The 17,500-nt window shown below is 42.8% G+C and overlaps 1 protein-coding gene and 1 non-coding gene across 2 annotated transcripts in view; both read right to left on the reverse strand.

Moving 5' to 3' along the window:
• The window catches only part of LOC143291830 (sodium-coupled monocarboxylate transporter 1-like), a 36,533-nt gene extending 23,419 nt beyond the window's left edge, over positions 1–13,114 (reverse strand). The window contains 1 exon segment of the mRNA XM_076601946.1: positions 12,912–13,114. The gene's annotated coding sequence lies outside the window, so the exon portion shown is untranslated.
• A 2,575-nt stretch (positions 13,115–15,689) lies between these two features.
• Positions 15,690–15,808, reverse strand: LOC143293180 (5S ribosomal RNA). The gene has a single exon (XR_013056735.1). It is a non-coding gene; the product is annotated as a 5S ribosomal RNA (ribosomal RNA).
• Between the last annotated feature and the right edge of the window lie 1,692 nt (positions 15,809–17,500).

A 17,500-nucleotide genomic window follows, 5' to 3' on the forward strand; every position in this document is an offset into this window, starting at 1 on the left:
CAAACATACAAAAAACAGCAAAAAATTCAATTAACACGAAAAAGAAAAATCGTATCAAAAGACACAACGTTAATAAAGAGAGCTGCGAATAGCAGAAACCAAGGATTTAAGTTTTAACAGTATTCTTTTGGGGTTTTTTTTCAGAAAATTATAGGTGGAATTTAATGGTGTTTGGGCGGATTCTATAATACCTGGATAAACATTTTTGTCTGATGCTTTCAAAAATGAGCACACAAACAAATAGTGAAACTAATCAGCAATGTCGTTTATCACAGATTCTTTCATTTCTGGGTAAATTGTCAAAACGCAGGAAGAATTTGATCATAGTGGAGAGTGTCTTGCCCAAATTACATCCTCACTCTCTCGGCTAAGAGGGTTTTAGCCTTTTAGGACAGTCGGAGTGTGGATGGTTCCCAAAGGCCAACTAGCCCCTAAGTCTGCAGCATTAAGAGCCAGTGCAGTGTTGCCTCCTAGTTTGAGAGTCATTGTCCTTCACAAAAGACTTAGCTGTAAGTGAATTCCCGCTGCAATGAGAGAAACCATTGATGATACAGCTCTCACTCTGCTTTTGGCCCAACTGTAAGCTTATGTCAATCTGTGATATAAGCTGAGCGTTGGGTCTTTTAACAAAGGCTCAAAATAATCACATACAAAGGAGTGAAATAATAATTATGGAGAGTGGGGCCTAGGCATCTGCGAGACTACAATCCTTGATTTTTTTTAATGTTATTCTATTTTTAACATCAAATCAACAATAAGTATTGATCATCAAAACAATAAGACCATTTCACCAAGTTTGTATTCGAGGGAAGGAAGTCGTACACAGATCTGAGGATGAAGCTGATCCTCAGAGGGGCCATGTCCAACATGTCGCTCCAGCTGAGACTCTTTTGGAGTGCATTTTCCCATGTTGTCCACTGACCCTGCTGATCTTGCTGGACTGCCTTCTGGACTTTTAAAAAATCATCCTCTTCCTTCTTGATCTCCTGCATGATCATGTCCCTTTTTGCTTTACTCTTTGCCGTGGACCACCATTCCATCTTTGTCAATCTCAGGCCCTGTCTGTTGGCTTGGGTGTGTCCTGCTATTTCCTTTGTCTTGAGACTTTCTTTCGCTGCACGGACTGCCTCCCTGACTTACCATTTTCTGCCAGTCTTCAGCTTGGGTTGGTTGGATCTCACAATACTGTCTCCTGAGTCTTCGAGTATGCTGAGAAGTCTTGCCTTCGCTACCGCGCATTCTTCGACAATGGACTTCAGAGACAGCTTCAGCTTTGCTTGGCGACAATAGAGTGCCACGTCAGTGAGACCAGGTGGGACACCAAGCCATTTGCGTGTGTAATTGTTGATCTTTGCATCAATCAACTCGACCGTGCTACAGTTGATATCATATATCAGGGGAGGCCACAGGAGCTTTGGGATCAGCTTGGACCATAGGCACCACACTTTGTATTTGCCAGAGGCCACACTGGTCTATTATATGCAGGCCTTCTTTTGCTGTCTGCTTGGTTTCCTTTCCGCTTTTTGTGTCTTTCAGGGACTCATCATACCATCTTCCAAGGTTCTTGACTGGTTCATCTGACACCGTTGGAATGGCTTGGTTGGCCACAGTGAATGTGACCGTTCCAGTTACCTTTCCTTTACGCAGTGAGAGGCTCTGTGATTTCTTTGGTCTGAAGTTTATCCTGGCTGAGGCAACTAGCTAGTCCAACCGCTTCAATATTTCATGGGTGTCATCCTCTTTTGTTGAAAGGACTGTTGTGTCATCCATGAAGGCTTTCAAAGGAGGTATCTGGTATCCGTTTCCGAGGTCGGCTCGATCTGTGCTCTTCATTGAGGCCTTCATGATCACTTCCATTGCCAGCATGAACAGGATTGGAGAAATTGCACAGCCATGGCTATGCCCATTTCCAGATTGATCAGTCTGTTGCGTATTCCTTGATGGTGAACCACGTTGAGAAGCCATGGAAGTACTTCTTCAGTATTGCCCTGATGTTCGTTGGTACATGGTGCATATTGATAGCCAGTTGGATTATCTCATGTGGAACTGACTCCTACGCATTTGCCAGATCAAGCCATACCACGTCTAGGTCCTTTTTCTCTGCCTTTGCTCTTTGGATTGCATCTCAAATCATTGTGGTATGTTCTACACAGCCAAGAACTCCTGGGATGCTGACTTTCTGGACTGACACATCCAGTTACTCATTTTCTGTGAGGTATTTTGTCAGTCTTGCAGCCATGACATAGAAGAAGAGTTTACCTTCGACATTCAGGAGCGATATTGATCTGAACTGGTTGATGGTACTTGAATCCTGCTCTTTCGGGATGTACACGCTATCAGCTATCATCCATTGGTGGCTGATCTTCAGGTTCATCCATGCTGATCTTATCACTCTGTGGAGCCACTCAAAGACTTTAGGACAATTCTTGTACAGCAGGTACGGTATTCCGTTTGGCCCTGGTGATGATTTGGCCCTGGCTTTCATGACCACTATCTGTACCTCAAGGGTTGGTGTTTTATCGCTGAACTTCTCTGGTTTCCTGGGATACACCAAACCCTTGAGATCTAATGTTTTCCTGAGATGCTGTTCAAGCGTTTCTTTGTTCACTGTGAGTGTCCCTGATTTGGGCTGCTCGAGCAGTCTCCTGGCGAACTGAAAGGGGTCTCGGAAGAAGCAGTATTGTGTCTTCTTCTTTTTATTCCTTTTCTTCCATGCTGATTCTGCTTTACTGAGGGCACTGTGCTTTGCTTTCATGTCTTTCCAAAGTTTCTGTAGGCCCTGCTTCTCAAATTCTGAAGCAGTTTTCATGCTTTTCTTGAGCCTTCTTTTTTACATTTCGAATGTTGTCCATTTCTCGTTGTCGCCTGGATTTTTTTAGGTGTTCTTGTCTTTAGTTCTTTCACTCCATAGGTTTCCCGACACGTTGCGTACACGATATTTTGTGGCTAACTTGTGTTCCATAGTGCTCTTTCCTATCCGCGCATCAAGTTTTGTGACTATTTTCTCTTCTAACTCTTCCAATTCCATTTTTTGCATTTGCAGGTGGCAAGTTTAGTTTCTGGCATTTGGCATCAAGATCTTGTACAAATGATCCGTCTGAATTATCAGCGTGGATGTCCTTGGCACTGTGGTTTGAATCCTGGCCTTGGTTTTCCGACGTCTTATCTGCTGGTGCAGTGCGCTGCTGAGCATTAGTCAGATTCTTTGTACAACCCTTTTTGGTCCTGTGGATCTTCATGTCACGCTCAGTGAAGAATTTCCGCCCACAGACAAATGGAAATTGCATCGGTTGCGAAATCGCAGTCCGTTAAACTTTCCGGTTGTTATTGTGTTGGCGCCGATGGATTAATCATTCTTATTATACAGGGATTGGGCAATGATTCTCAAAACATCTTTCGTTCGGCCTGGACGGGGAAAACAAGAGCGGACTTAACTCTGGCTCTACATGCTGCACTCATAACAGAATGCATTAAGCAGACGATAATTTTAGCGTTTGTCTGTCAGTGTCACCGCAGAGCGTCACAGAATTATCACCAATAAATATCTATATCGTTCAGAATAACTGTGTAGCAGAACGTTAGCATGTGCTGGGAAAGGACAAAGATACCAGAATTACAATCATCTGAGCGCACGAATTATCATCAATAAATATCTAAATCGTTCAGACTGACTGTGTATCAGAAACGTTCGCGTTGTGCAGTGCAGGGACTGAGCGAAATGTGTGAGAAAGCGAAAATGTGTGTGGGGGATATGGAGAAAAAGCAGCGTGAATCACTGTCATGCGAACGGCTAATTAATTAGGGCCGACATGACGACAGCTGCAAATTTTGTTGCTGTTGTTGGGTGTTGGGTGTTGCTGTGACCTCTCCTTGTTTCTGTAATTATGTGACAGGTGGAAAACACTGAGCACCAGCTGCGGTGTCGGTGTGAACTTCTAAACAAATAGCGACATCCTTCGAGAAGGAAATAAAGCTCTTGTCATTTTATTTCCTCTTAACCAGTTCAGTGCCAGATAGTTTTGTAAAAAAAAAAAAAAAGCTCTCCCCGTGCCAGGGAATTTTGAGGATTCCGGAGTAATAAATCACACAAAATTCCGGCACAAAAACTATGAGCGATATAGAAAGAAAGTAAACGTTTTTGTGAAGAAAAAATGAGTGTAGATGCTGCCTCTGGGCATTTTTTCCCCAATTAGGTTGACTGGAGATAACTGTTCAGGCATGTAAAGTCAAGATTAATTTTTGTGCAACGAAAAAATATATTTCCACCTCTACATCATGACATCTATAAAGAAAATAAACAAAATACAGCTAGGAATATCATGCCTATTGTCAGATTATACCTATAGAAGAAATTAAAACAGGCTATAAGTTCATAAAAACAAATCACAGCTCGTGCAGACATTATTTGTATTTGTATTTCTTTTTATCACAACAGATTTCTCTGTGTGAAAATTGGGCTGCTCTCACCAGGGAGAGCGCGTCGCTACACTACAGCGCCAACCCATTTTTTTTGGTATTTTTTCCTGCGTGCAGTTTTATTTGTTTTTTTCCTCTCGAAGGGGATTTTTCTAAAGAATTTTGCCAGGAACAACCCTTTTCTTGCTGTGGGTTCTTTTACGTGCGCTAAGTGCATGCTGTACACGGAACCTCGGTTTATCGTCTCTTCCGAATGACTAGCGTCCAGACCACCACTCAAGGTCTAGTGAAGGGGGGGGGGGGATATCGGCGGCTGAGCCGTGTTTCGAACCTGCACGCTCAGATTCTCTCGCTTCCTATGTGGACGCATAACCTCTAGGCAAGCACTCCACAGTAAGTAAATCACTGTCCCAACAATGACAAAGATGGGTAATGTCAAGGTCAATCAAGGTCTCAGAAACTGAGCTGGCAAGCTTTTGACAGCAAAGAGCTCAGCAAGTGACAGGGTGAAGTTTTTTGATGACAGCCACTCCTTTCAAGTTGCACGTGGGCCTAGTATATAAAGTGTCTGCAGTGCATCCGGCTTGCCACCTCTTCAAACAAGTCATCCATCTTAGTCAGAAAAAATACGTTAAAAACAAAAAGCACGTGTTTCGCGTCCAGTGCAGGTTCAACCCTGCAGTTCGTGAAAATCGTGGAGCACTCGATTTCCTACAGTCTGCATTGAAATGTGAGTACACTCATCCCAATAGTCATACCCCTTGATGACCATTCGACCTATCGTCTTACATAACTCCTCTCCCTCTCCCCCCCTTCTTCCAATTCTCGCTGCACGTATTCTGTCAGTCATAGCCACTTGTTAAAAAAAAGCTGTCTGATTGGATGCACGGACTGAATTACCATCCAATGGGCTGTCAGTTTCGCTACTGTTGTTGTCAATCACCATCGTTTTCAAACCAATGATCAGACAAGAGAGATCCTTTTCCATCACGAAAGCTGTCCATAACCACAAGCAGAGCTTTCAGAATTGTGTAGATCTGCTGACTGTGACTATTTGCTTCACTGGACACAATTTTCAATGCCCTTTTTTTTGCACACGATGCAACCCCATTTTCCACGCACGTATCACGTGGTCAGAAAATTATCAGCGAGTAGAAATGGGTCTTCTGCTTGATGTATGTTCATTTAAATAGTATTTTCATAATCCATACACATTAAACTAACCGCTCAAAGTCTGTTTATGTGAATTGAACCAAACTCCAATAAAGGAAGTATCGGAACAGATGCAGGCGTCAGTTGACATCTTATAGGTACTATGGCAACACTTTTTGTTGGACGTCAGCTGACGTCTTATAGGCACTCTATTGCAAACGGATGGCGTGAACACATTTATGAATCCACGGCAAAAAGAAAATTGTTCCTGGAAACGTCAGTAGGTATCCAATGTGATGGAATTAGAACAAATATTTACATAAGGACAGAAAAAAGGATAGCGCTAGAAATATGGCAATGCACTGTGGAAAGCAGCCCGGATTTGTGCAGAGTAATATGTCGTGGCTGAAACGAATACAACACAATACACACAACACAATGCAACATTATCATGTCTGTTTCAGTCTTGCCATTGACAGTCTGTTTGATCCTAATTTCTTCTTCTACTTCTTCGTTCGTGGACTGCAACTCTCACGGTCACTCGTATATACACAAGTGGGCTTTCACGTGTATGACCGTTTTTACCCCGCCATGTAGGCAGCCATACTCCGTTTTCGGGAGTTAATCCTAGTCTTAAACCCGTTTAACGCATCATTTCCTGGTTGATAAAAAAGGGAAAATAAGAAAAAGAAAAAAACAAACAAAAAAACCCCAACAACATAACTTCAGGGAAAACATAGCTCCGGATTATTTCTAAACAGCTGTCAAGAAAGTATAAGAGAGACAACCCTGCACGTCCCTCAGAACTCCAGTGCCCCTTTTGGCCCAGCTGACTATCAAGTGCACACGTGTACTGGTATACAGGCTTCAAACTGAGATCCAGCTGACTATAAAGTGCACACGTGTACTGTTGTACAGTCTTCAAACTGAGACCCAGCTGACTATAAAGTGCACACATGTACTGTTGTACAGGCTTCAAACTGAAACCCGGCTGACTATAAAGTGCACACATGTACTGTTGTACAGGCTTCAAACTGAAACCCGGCTGACTATAAAGTGCACACATGTACTGTTGTACAGGCTTCAAACTGAGACCCAGCTGACTATAAAGTGCACACATGTACTGTTGTACAGGCTTCAAACTGAAACCCGGCTGACTATAAAGTGCACACATGTACTGTTGTACAGGCTTCAAACTGAAACCCGGCTGACTATAAAGTGCACACATGTACTGTTGTACAGTCTTCAAACTGAGATCCAGCTGACTATAAAGTGCACACACATGTACTGTTGTACAGTCTTCAAACTGAGATCCAGCTGACCATAAAGTGCACACACGTGTACTGTTGTACAGTCTTCAAACTGAGACCCGGCTGACTATAAAGTGCACACATGTACTGTTGTACAGTCTTCAAACTGAGACCCGGCTGACTATAAAGTGCACACATGTACTGTTGTACAGGCTTCAAACTGAGACCCAGCTGGGTCTGGGGAAGCGCAACAAGTGCGCGACGTCCAACAGACCTACAAGTGTGCAGTCCTTGCCTCTGGGATCTGCTGCATGAGGCCGTGGAACGCAAAGACTTCATATCTTTCTTTTTTTTCAAATCTGTTCTCAGGACTTATGTTCACACACACACACACACACACACAATCCCCCCTTTTCTCTCTCTTTCTCTCTCTCTCTCTGTGTATATATATATATATATATATATATATATATATATATACAGAGAGAGAGAGAGAGAGAGAGATCACAGTCGTTCGACTGTTGGTTGTTTGCATGCATGCGCACGTCAGTGGGCTCACACGTGTGGCTTTCCACTCTAGGGAATGATAAACGAGAAACAAAAGTGTGTGTCTGTGTGTCTGTGTGTGTGTCTGTGTCTGTGTGGTGTTGTTGGTGGTGTATGACCGTTTCTACCCAGCCATATAGGCAGCTGTATTCAATGGTTATTGAATAAAGATTTCTGCCCACAATGAGTTGATTTACTACAGTTTATGCTCCGACGGCAGGCAAATCCCTGCGGGACCGCCGGCGACCAAACTGACAAGCCTGTAGATGTTTCTTTGTCAGTGCGATCAAATGGCACAGCCCTCCCTCGTTCTCAGTTCTAATAAAAGCATTCAGCGCTGTGAATCTTTTCTTTTGTTGACTTTGGAGCTGACGTTGTGGAAAACGTAATTCACCAATTTCTAAAAAGCACTTGACCACGTGGATCTTTTCTTTTGATGACTTTGGAGCTGACAATGGAAAAAAAAAAGAAGTAGCTCAGGATGTTTTTTTTTTTTTTTTTTTTTTTTTTTTTTTGTGTGTGTCAAACTAATCCATTTCCAAAAAGCATTCGGTTGTGTGAATCTTTTCTTTTGTTGACTTTGGAACTGACGATAGGGAAAAAGTATTTCAGTTGTTTTTTTTAATTATTATTTTCGTTTTATTTTATTTTATTTTTATCAAAGTAATCATTTTTTGAAAAACATTCTGCCATGTGGATCTTTTCTTTTGTTGACTTTGGAGCTGACGATGGAAAAAAAAGTAGTTCAGTCTTAACTACTTACTTACTTGATTAATTAATCTATTTATTCATCTGTGTATATTTATTTATTTTTTCCGAACGCCATGTCTCATGAGCTTCGTTGCTGCCGTACATGGGAGAAAATTAAGGGGAGGGGGCGGGGAGGGGGGGTGGCGGGGGGGGGGGGGGGGGGGGGGGGGGGCATGGGAGAGGGAAGAGGAAAACAGAAAAGGTAGAAAACTATCAAAAAATGCATAACAAACATGCAGTTACATTTAACAGTAACAATTCAATAATCATAACAATAATCAGAAACCATTAAAACAATTCTGAAGTACATTAAAGGAATGTAGAAATAGGGCTATGAACTAATGCCTGTGAAAGTGTGTGTGTGTGTGTGTGTGTGTGTGTGTGTGTGTGTGTGTGTGTGCGCGTGTGTAGGTATGTGTGTGTGTGTGTGCGTGCGTGCGTGCGTGCGTGCGCGCGTGCGTGCGTGTGTGTGTGTGTGTGTGTGTGTGTGTGTGTGTGCGTACGTGCGTGCAATGAGTTTCTCCGGCAGAATAGTGCTTCATAAATGCCATGATAATATACCCATTTCATGCTGAAATTGACGAACAAAACTGGTGGGGTGGGGTGAGGGTTAGGAAGCACCTGTATTTCAGGCAGAACGCATTATGTCCACACTGTGATGATTTGTCACAAAAGAGAGTTACATCTAAAATGCTAATAATAATAATTCATAACTTTTCTACGGCGCGACATCCAGTACTAGATATAAACATAGAATAAGAACATTTCATCAGCTCAATCCAGTGCGTTCACAGAACGAATCAAAAAGCATGATCCACCAAAACAATAAAAATATCAAGTAAATAATGCTTAGATTAAAAAGAAATACATTCCATAAACACACATTTCATTAACACACACACACACACACACACACACACACACACACACACACACACACACATGTACGCGTGCGTCCAGACACACACTGTTTTCACTTCACAATTTCATGTCCAACTGTGCAAAGAAGTCACAATCACCAAGTGTTGACACACATTGTTTTCACTTCACTATTTTAGGTCCCGCTGTGAACATAAGTCACAATGACCAGGTACTGTTCATGTGGGTCCTTCAATTAAGACGAAGGCACACAAGTTCAAGCTATGCTGCTCAGCTAACTTTCCATCGGCGTGCATGCATTTTCTTGTGGTAGACAAGCGAAAAACAATAACACTTGATTTGCTGTTCTTGTTGTTGCTGCTGCTGCTGCTTCTGCTCTTATTTTGCTCAGTGCAGTACCAGTTTTGACGATACTTTTTAGACTCACTCCACACGCTGGTCAGTTCTAAATGAGACCTAAACATGTTTTTGTGTCGACATATATACTGCACCCACTTATTATATTGTATAATCCTTTCATCTCTGTGAGCATCAATATGAAAGAAAATTAACTCCACCAAACTGTATGGGCCGAAATGTACTGTTCGTCCTGTCTGTGTTCATCACCCCAGCAACAGACAGTTTTGAGTGTGAATAAAATATAGTGGTAAATGGTTGTGTGATGTGTCGACATAAAACATTTTTTAAGTCCCCTCAAGAACGTAGCAGCCCATGATTGGTTTTATTTGGTCCCATATAGTCTGGTGGCGTTAATTTTCTCTACAGAAATGAAAGGATGTGTAGCAAGTGGTTGAATAATAATAATAATAATGGACATTTGTTGAGCGCTTTCCTCCCTTAAAGAGAGCTCAAAGCGCTTTACAATAAACATCAAACACACACACACACGCGCGCGCGCGCGCATTAACTCACAAAAGAAAGAAGAAAAATAATGATTTAGCGCACAGTAATATAAAACAGATTCAGATACTACGCGTATTACATAATCACACACACACACACACACACACACACACACACACACACACACACACACAAACAAACAACGAAAGAGAGAGAGAGAGTTTGCATGGCTTATATGGAAGATCTATGGATAGGCGTTTTCAAAAAGATGTGTTTTCAGACCAGTTTTGAACGACTGAAATGAAGGAGAGTGGCGAAGATCGTGAGGTAAACTGTTCCAGACACATGGAGCTGAATAAGAAAAGGAAGAATCACCGAAGGATCGGGTTTTAACACGGGGAGCAAGTAGCCGCCGTGAATCGGAAAATGATCTGAGTTGTCGACGGGGTGTGTAGGTTTGAATCAATTCTCTCAGATACTGAGGAGCAGCACCCAAAATGGAGTTGAAGGTGAGAATTTCAACTTTGTACTGAATGCGGGCAGAAATTGGTAACCAGTGGAGAGAACGCAGAAGATGAGTGATATTGTCAGTCTTTTTGGTTCTAAAGATTAATCTTGCTCCTGCGTTTTGAACTTTCTGGAATTTTTGTATTAAGTGTCTAAGACAACCAATGAGGAGTGAGTTACAGTAATCTCGTCAAGGTAGTCCTGTGTAATTTTCGCAGTTCTCTATATTACCCAGGCTTTGATAAAAGAGTACAGTACTCACGATAGGTGTTGAGAGAAAGCAGAAATGCAAAACAATGAATGAATGCTTATTATGTCATGACAGCTAGATGACGGGTATCACTGTACGTTTAATCTATCTACCTTTCTATCTCCTCCTGTGGTCCCGTTTGGACATAGGCCGTCAACGAGAGCTCTCCAGGCACTCTAGTCCTGGGCCAGTCGCTCCAGCTGTCCCCAGGTACGGCTCATCCTCCTGATGTTTGTCTCCAGATCTTGGCGCCAGCTGTTCTTTGGACGGCCTCTTTTTCTTTTCACCTGGGGGTTCCAGGTGAGGGCTTGGCTTGTGATGCTGGATGCAGGTTTTCTGAGGGTGTGGCCAATCCACTTCCAGCGTCTTCGGAGGATGTCTTCTTCCACAGGCTGTTGGTTGATTCGCTGCCACATGTCTTGGTTACGGATGATATTTGGCCAGCGGATACATAGTATGGTTCTCAAACAGGTGTTGATGAATGTCTGGATTTGCTCATGGTTGTGGCGGTGGTTCTCCAGGTATCAATTCCATACAGTAGTTCTGGCTTCACGGTGGTGTTAAGGATCCTGATCTTGGTGTGGTGGTCAGATCTGTGGAGATTTATATGTTTTTTTGGCTGGTACGTTCCATGATATGTCCGGAATTAATCATCTGGTTTTGTATAGACAAATGTGTACATAATTTGCTAAATTGTCTGTCTGTGTGCTTGTACTGGACCACTTGGCAAATCCATATTTTCAATATGTTATATCTAATGAGTTCAAAACCCGTTTCTGTTTGAATTGCTCACATGTACCCAAACCCATCGTTCGCAATTAGACTTGCCCGTTCGCATTTACCCTCATGCACCCCTGCTATCTAAACCGTTGGAAAAAAAAAGGAAAAGACGAACTTTCCCTGGTGCAACCAGTCGGAGAAAGCCTTCAAAAACAGAAGAGCTACATTTAATGACTCTACAGACTGTTATCTGTACAATACACACGTTCAGCTAGTCGCTTCGACTGGATCGTTCGCAGTTAGGCGTGCCTACCCTGTTGTGACTCATGCGTGTGCGCTGAAACAAAGTGCGGCTTTTCAATATCAGCACTTTCAAAGCTGTCATCTGTTAATGAGTCCCCCATCGTCACCTTTATTCCCACTTTCCTTCTTTTAATTTTCACGACACAATGTTACAAAAAAAAAGATGCCTGATGAATGGTTTTTGTACCGTTTCGAATGGACTAAACCAGCCAGCAGGCACACCGCTCCCACCCGCCCACCCCTACATAAAAATGCAACTGTTTTGTTCCACTGATGCACAGTTTTCAGTCCTTGTGTTTTCGCATTCACGTTCAACGGATCAGACGACCATTTGTAGATATCTGGGTTTGCTCCAGTGTGTGTGTGTGATGAATTCTGTGCCTTTTTTCTCCCCGTAAAAGTATTTTCTTTTGAAATGGTTACCACAGTACCACAGGCCATGGATTTCATCACCAGTGCAACATATTTTTTTGCTGAACTTCGAGTTCGAAAACTGTTTCAATTTTTTGGAAAGATTTGGACTTCGCAAATGCTCGTTTTACCACCACACACAAATTGTATTATTGATGTTCTTGATACTTTCTCCTCCAAGACAAAGATATCCGTATGCTTTCAATAACTGTTGTTGAAGATAATATATTTTCTGTATACCACCAGAATCGTAACATGAACAGATATTAAAGAGAGGGAAAAAAACGTGTTCGACGATACCCAAAGTATTAAAACAGAAGCTGTAAGAGGATCATATATATCTATTCCTTAAATTAAGATAGTGATGGTATATGAAGATGTATGAAGAGTGGGAAAGGGAGAGTGTGTGTGGGGGGGGGGGGGGGGGGGGGGGGGGGGGGGGTCGGGGGGGGGGGGGGTCAGGCGTGTTTAAGAAAGAGTTGTCATGAATGATTTACGTAACTTGTAATATTTTTTTTCATGTAAAGCGCCCTGAGCTCTTAGAGAAAAAGGGCGCTATATAAATGCACATTATTATCAATATTATATGATTTATTATAAAAAGTATATGAAATACTATCAAATTTTCCCATTCATAAAAATATTCCCATTCATATAGCCTGCTATTTTTCATATCCACAAAGACAAAGACACACTCTTCATTCATTTAGACTTAACAATCAGCTCCTTGATGTGCCGTAACATTTCCATCTCGATCTCCTTTGCAACTCCCACTTGCGGAACTCGAACGTTGACGTCCAATGTCAAAACAAATCACCCGACAGGGGTGGCGAATAAAAAAAATAAGCAGAAAAAAGCGCAAACTAATCCACAGTTGTACTCACCTCCCAGCCCTGTGTCTTAGTGGGATTAGACTCCTGAGACTCGCAGGTACACAACAGAAACGGCCAAGGGTCCTGGTCGGCTGGCACTGTCCTGGTTCAGAGTGACACAACACACAGCCCCCTGTCACTTTCACTTTCCAACTCGGAGCGAACTCCGTTCCTTCCACTGTTAGATATAATACATGGTTGTCTAATCATATCAAGCTGACACATGCACGCCGCCTTGCCTTTCCACCCCCAACCCCTACCACAGACCCTAAATCTTGGTTTTTATTACCCAACTCTGTACCTCCTCCACCAACACCGACCCTCCCCTCCGCATACCCCTCCCCAATCCGCTTGGCATTCAGCACAGGCAGTGGGACCGGTCCTTGAGGTGACCTCATCGTCGTTGTGGCCCATTGAGTCAGCAACCTTTTTTGAAATTGAAGCACATTTCTGTTGCCGACCTGATCATGAAAGGAAAATTGAAAACCTGTAAGAGACTTTGAGCACAGGCCTATTCTCCATACAAATCACGTTGGGTATAGTCCAAACAATTGTACAAGTGTACACACACATCAATGAGTTTTTGTTTTGTTTTGTTTTGCTTTGTGTGTGTGTGTGTGTGTGTGTGTGTGTGTGTGTGTGTGTGTGTGTGTGTGTGTGTGTGTGTGTGAAGTCAAGTCAAGTCAAAATGATCTTTATTGAAGGTAAAAGAATAAGCTTATACAGCTTTTTTACATCCTGCCCTCATCCTCTCTCTCTCTCTCTCTCTGTGTGTGTAGGGGTGAGGGGGTGGGGGACATTGGCAACTTCCTCCCTATGTTAGCATACTTTGTGCTACTCTTATATATTTGCGAGCACTGTTAAAATAACTCATAGATATTTTCGATTCGTTTGTGAGAACGACTGATTATAATCTCATGACTACAAAACATGTCTATAAATTGCCTGGTTTTGCCACCCTCGTTTTTCAACGCATTGTTGTTGTTTTTAAAAATAAGAAAAGTTTTCACGCACATCGCATCTTACGTTTCATTTTGAAAGACCTTTGGGGGTATATGACACAACACACACTATGAAACTTTATGTACATACATGCATACACACATACGTACACTGGAATGTCACGAAAAATTCGCGTGTTTATCTCCACCGACTTTCACTGGCCAGGAAGTCGTGGATTTATCCCCTTAACAGTGTGAGAGATTGGTTGTTCTAAAGAAAGAAGTTTTGTTCTTCAATTAACTTCTACATGGTAGACCCCGAGATGAATTTATTGACTAGAACGACACAGAGCACCAGGACAAGACCTGAGACAGAGTGAGACGAAAAGAATTTCATCACTGACTAACATTGCAAGAATAGCGAAGAGGTTCGAATACTACCTTTAAACATTCAATCACACCGAGAAGAAACAAGGTATTAACTAGCTAAACACAGACACAGGTAGTAATTAAATGTCTAGCATCTCATTTATTCGTAGTTACTGCACAAATGAATTTATTGAAATCAAGAATTTCTAAATCAAGCAACATCCTCTATAAATTTCCATAGCAGACAACATCCTAGGCGTCGCTAACTTCAGAATACTACTCCCTAGAATATGGAGGCTAGTTTAAAGATCCATACATGCTGTGTAGAGGAGTCGTGTCTAACTCTCCCCGGCCTAGCAGTCCTAATACACGTTAGTGTGTCAGGTGCCTGCGCCGGGAGAGCAGAAGAGCGGAAGAGAGAGCTGGTGGGAGATCTGGTGTGTCTGTGTGTGTGTGTGTGTGAGCGAGAGAGAGGCTTGTTGCTAGGTGCCTTTATAGTGGGGTTGCGGAAAATATAGAACCACTGATATCCAGCGTAAACCACGGCTTGTTGGCTATGCTGCTGGAGAAGCGGTTGTCACCCAGACCGCGTGACTGTGGACTTGTCAGCTAAGCATTTGTGTAAACTCTCCCATCTTCGGGGGGTCTCCTAACAGTGTACCAGAACTTGTCTTTGTGATTCTTTGGTCAACAGACCATGGACTGTGAACCCTGCTGTAGTTTGCTTAACTTCTGGGTTTGACCTGTTTGTGTTGGGACTTATACTGCCCGGCATTTTATAGTATGACATTTGTTGGGCAGTTGTGGTATACCAGGATGCGTCTTGCCAAACCCAGCCTTTCACATTTTAGCCATTAAAACAGGCTTACTAAGGGTGTACCCCTTCAAATATCTATTTTGCCTGCTGTGATGCCAACGTCAGCTACTTTTGTGACTGAATGAAAACATACAGCCTGGCATCCCCTCAGGATAGCCAAAGAAGCCCGTTCCCCAAAGGCCACAGCACTGAACCGATTTATACATACTCTGAAGCATACTAAGCATTTTCGTTGACGTTTAAACAATGACCGAATACTAGTTCCTCCTACAGAGTCGAAAAAACTTCATATTCATGCGGTCGATGAATGCAACATATAATTTACTTTTTTTTCTGTCACCAGAGACAGACAGACAGGCAATTAGACAGACAGACAGACAGAGACATAAACGCAGACATAGAGACAGATAATAATATAATAACTGGTACTTACATAGCGCTGAATCTTGTGCAGAGGCAAATCAAATCGCTTTCAAGCCAGTTATTCACACCCATGCACAACTCTAAACTTGATAAACTGATGACAGTTTCAGTTTCAATTTCAGTAGCTCAAGGAGGCGTCACTGCGTTCGGATAAATCCATATACGCTACACCACATCTGCCAAGCAGATGCCTGACCAGCAGCGTAACCCAACGCGCTTAGTCAAGCCTTGAGAAAGGAATGCCAACAGCACCCGGTGTTCCCAGGCGGTCACCCCTCCAAGTACTAACCGGGCCCGACGTTGCTTACCTTCGGTGATCGGACGAGAACCGGTGTTTTCAACGTGGTATGGCCGTTGGCATGAGTCACACCAACGTTCCTCAAGGTAGCTTTCCGCAAGTGTCGTGTCATGGCTGTCTTTGTGACAACCCACCTGCTATATACCCGCCTACTACCATTACCCGGCTACCCATGACTGCACAGCGCATCATGTTGAGCTCACGCACTACTGACAAGGTACGTGAAGACTTCATTCACTTTGGACCCGGCAGGTGAAGAGGTGATCGGTATGCTTTGAGAGTTACGTCCCATCCACTTTCCACTCCACTGATCTAAATAGGTCAACTCACTAGTTTCGTCAGGTGCACCGAGTTTTCTTCTCTCTTTTTTTTTTTATACTGGTTTTGTTATTTTTTGACTCACTTGTGTAAACAAAGTGAGTCTATGTTTTAACCCGGTGTTCGGTTGTCTGTGTGTGTGTGTGTGTGTGTGTGTGTGTGTGTGTGTCCGTGGTAAACTTTAACATTGACATTTTCTCTGCAAATACTTTGTCAGTTGACACCAAATTAGGCATAAAAATAGGAAAAATTCAGTTCTTTCCAGTCATCTTGTTTAAAACAATATTGCACCTCTGGCATGGGCACAAAAAAATTAAAAAACTGATGACAAAGAAGAGGCAGGGGAAGGAGTCTCTCTTGTAAATAGATGGGTTTTAATGCCAGACTTGAAAGAGCTGAGTGCGGGGACCTGACGAAGCGAAAGAGGAAGTTCAATCCACAAGCAATGTCCATGACAGAGAAAGAACGGCGGCCGACAGTGTTTGAATCTAGGTATGCGTAAGCAAATGGGTCCGAAGCTGATCGTAGAGAGCGAGATGGGGTGTAGAGGTAAAGGCAACCACAGGGATAGGAAGGGGCAGATTTGTGAATACATTTATAACATAGAGTGCTGACCTTGTACTTTATCAAGTGTGAGACAGGGAGCCAACGGAGATGTTGCAAAAGAGGAGTGATGTGCTCAGATCTTTTCTTTCTGAGAACAAGTCGGGCAGCAGCGTTTTGTATGCACTGAAGGGACTGAATGGATGAAGCAGGCAAACCAGACAATAGGGAGTTACCGTAGTCAAGGTGATAGGGAATGAGAGAAATGACAGGTCAAGATGTTGCGTCGGTGGACAGATCTTTCCGAATAGAAAATGATGCGCCTTAATTGACAATAGCAGGACTGACAGGTCTGACTGATAATTTTTTTTTTGCATGGACAGTGTGTTGTCAAGGACAACGCCAAGGTTCATGACTGAGCTGGAAAGAGGGATGGATGTACTGCCAAGTTTGATTGTGCCTTTTGCGATGGAAGAGAATTTTTGTTTAGTTCCGATGACGATTGCTTCGGTCTTGTCCGCGTTCAACCGTAATTTATTTAGAGTCATCCAGTTTTGAATGTCCAGGAAGCAGTCGGATGTTGTTTTCAAGAGCGAAGACAAATTTTCAGGGGTATCACTTTTCTGTAGTTGAGTGTCGTCAGCATAAGAATGATGACTGACATTGTGGTGGTTGATAATTTCAGCAAGAGGAGCTGTGTACAGTGTGAAGAGCACAGGGCCTAAAACAGATCCCTGTGGGACTCCGTGTTTGACTTTAACGGGTTCAGACTGACAATTTTCAACTATTACAGACTGGAATCGGTCGATGAGATATGATTCGAACTTTGTGAGCGCAGTGCTGTTGATACCAAACATAGAATGAAGACGGGAGAGACGGATTCAATTATCTA

The sequence above is a fragment of the Babylonia areolata genome, chromosome 18 (genome assembly GCF_041734735.1).
Source record: "Babylonia areolata isolate BAREFJ2019XMU chromosome 18, ASM4173473v1, whole genome shotgun sequence".
Classification (NCBI taxonomy): domain Eukaryota; kingdom Metazoa; phylum Mollusca; class Gastropoda; order Neogastropoda; family Buccinidae; genus Babylonia; species Babylonia areolata.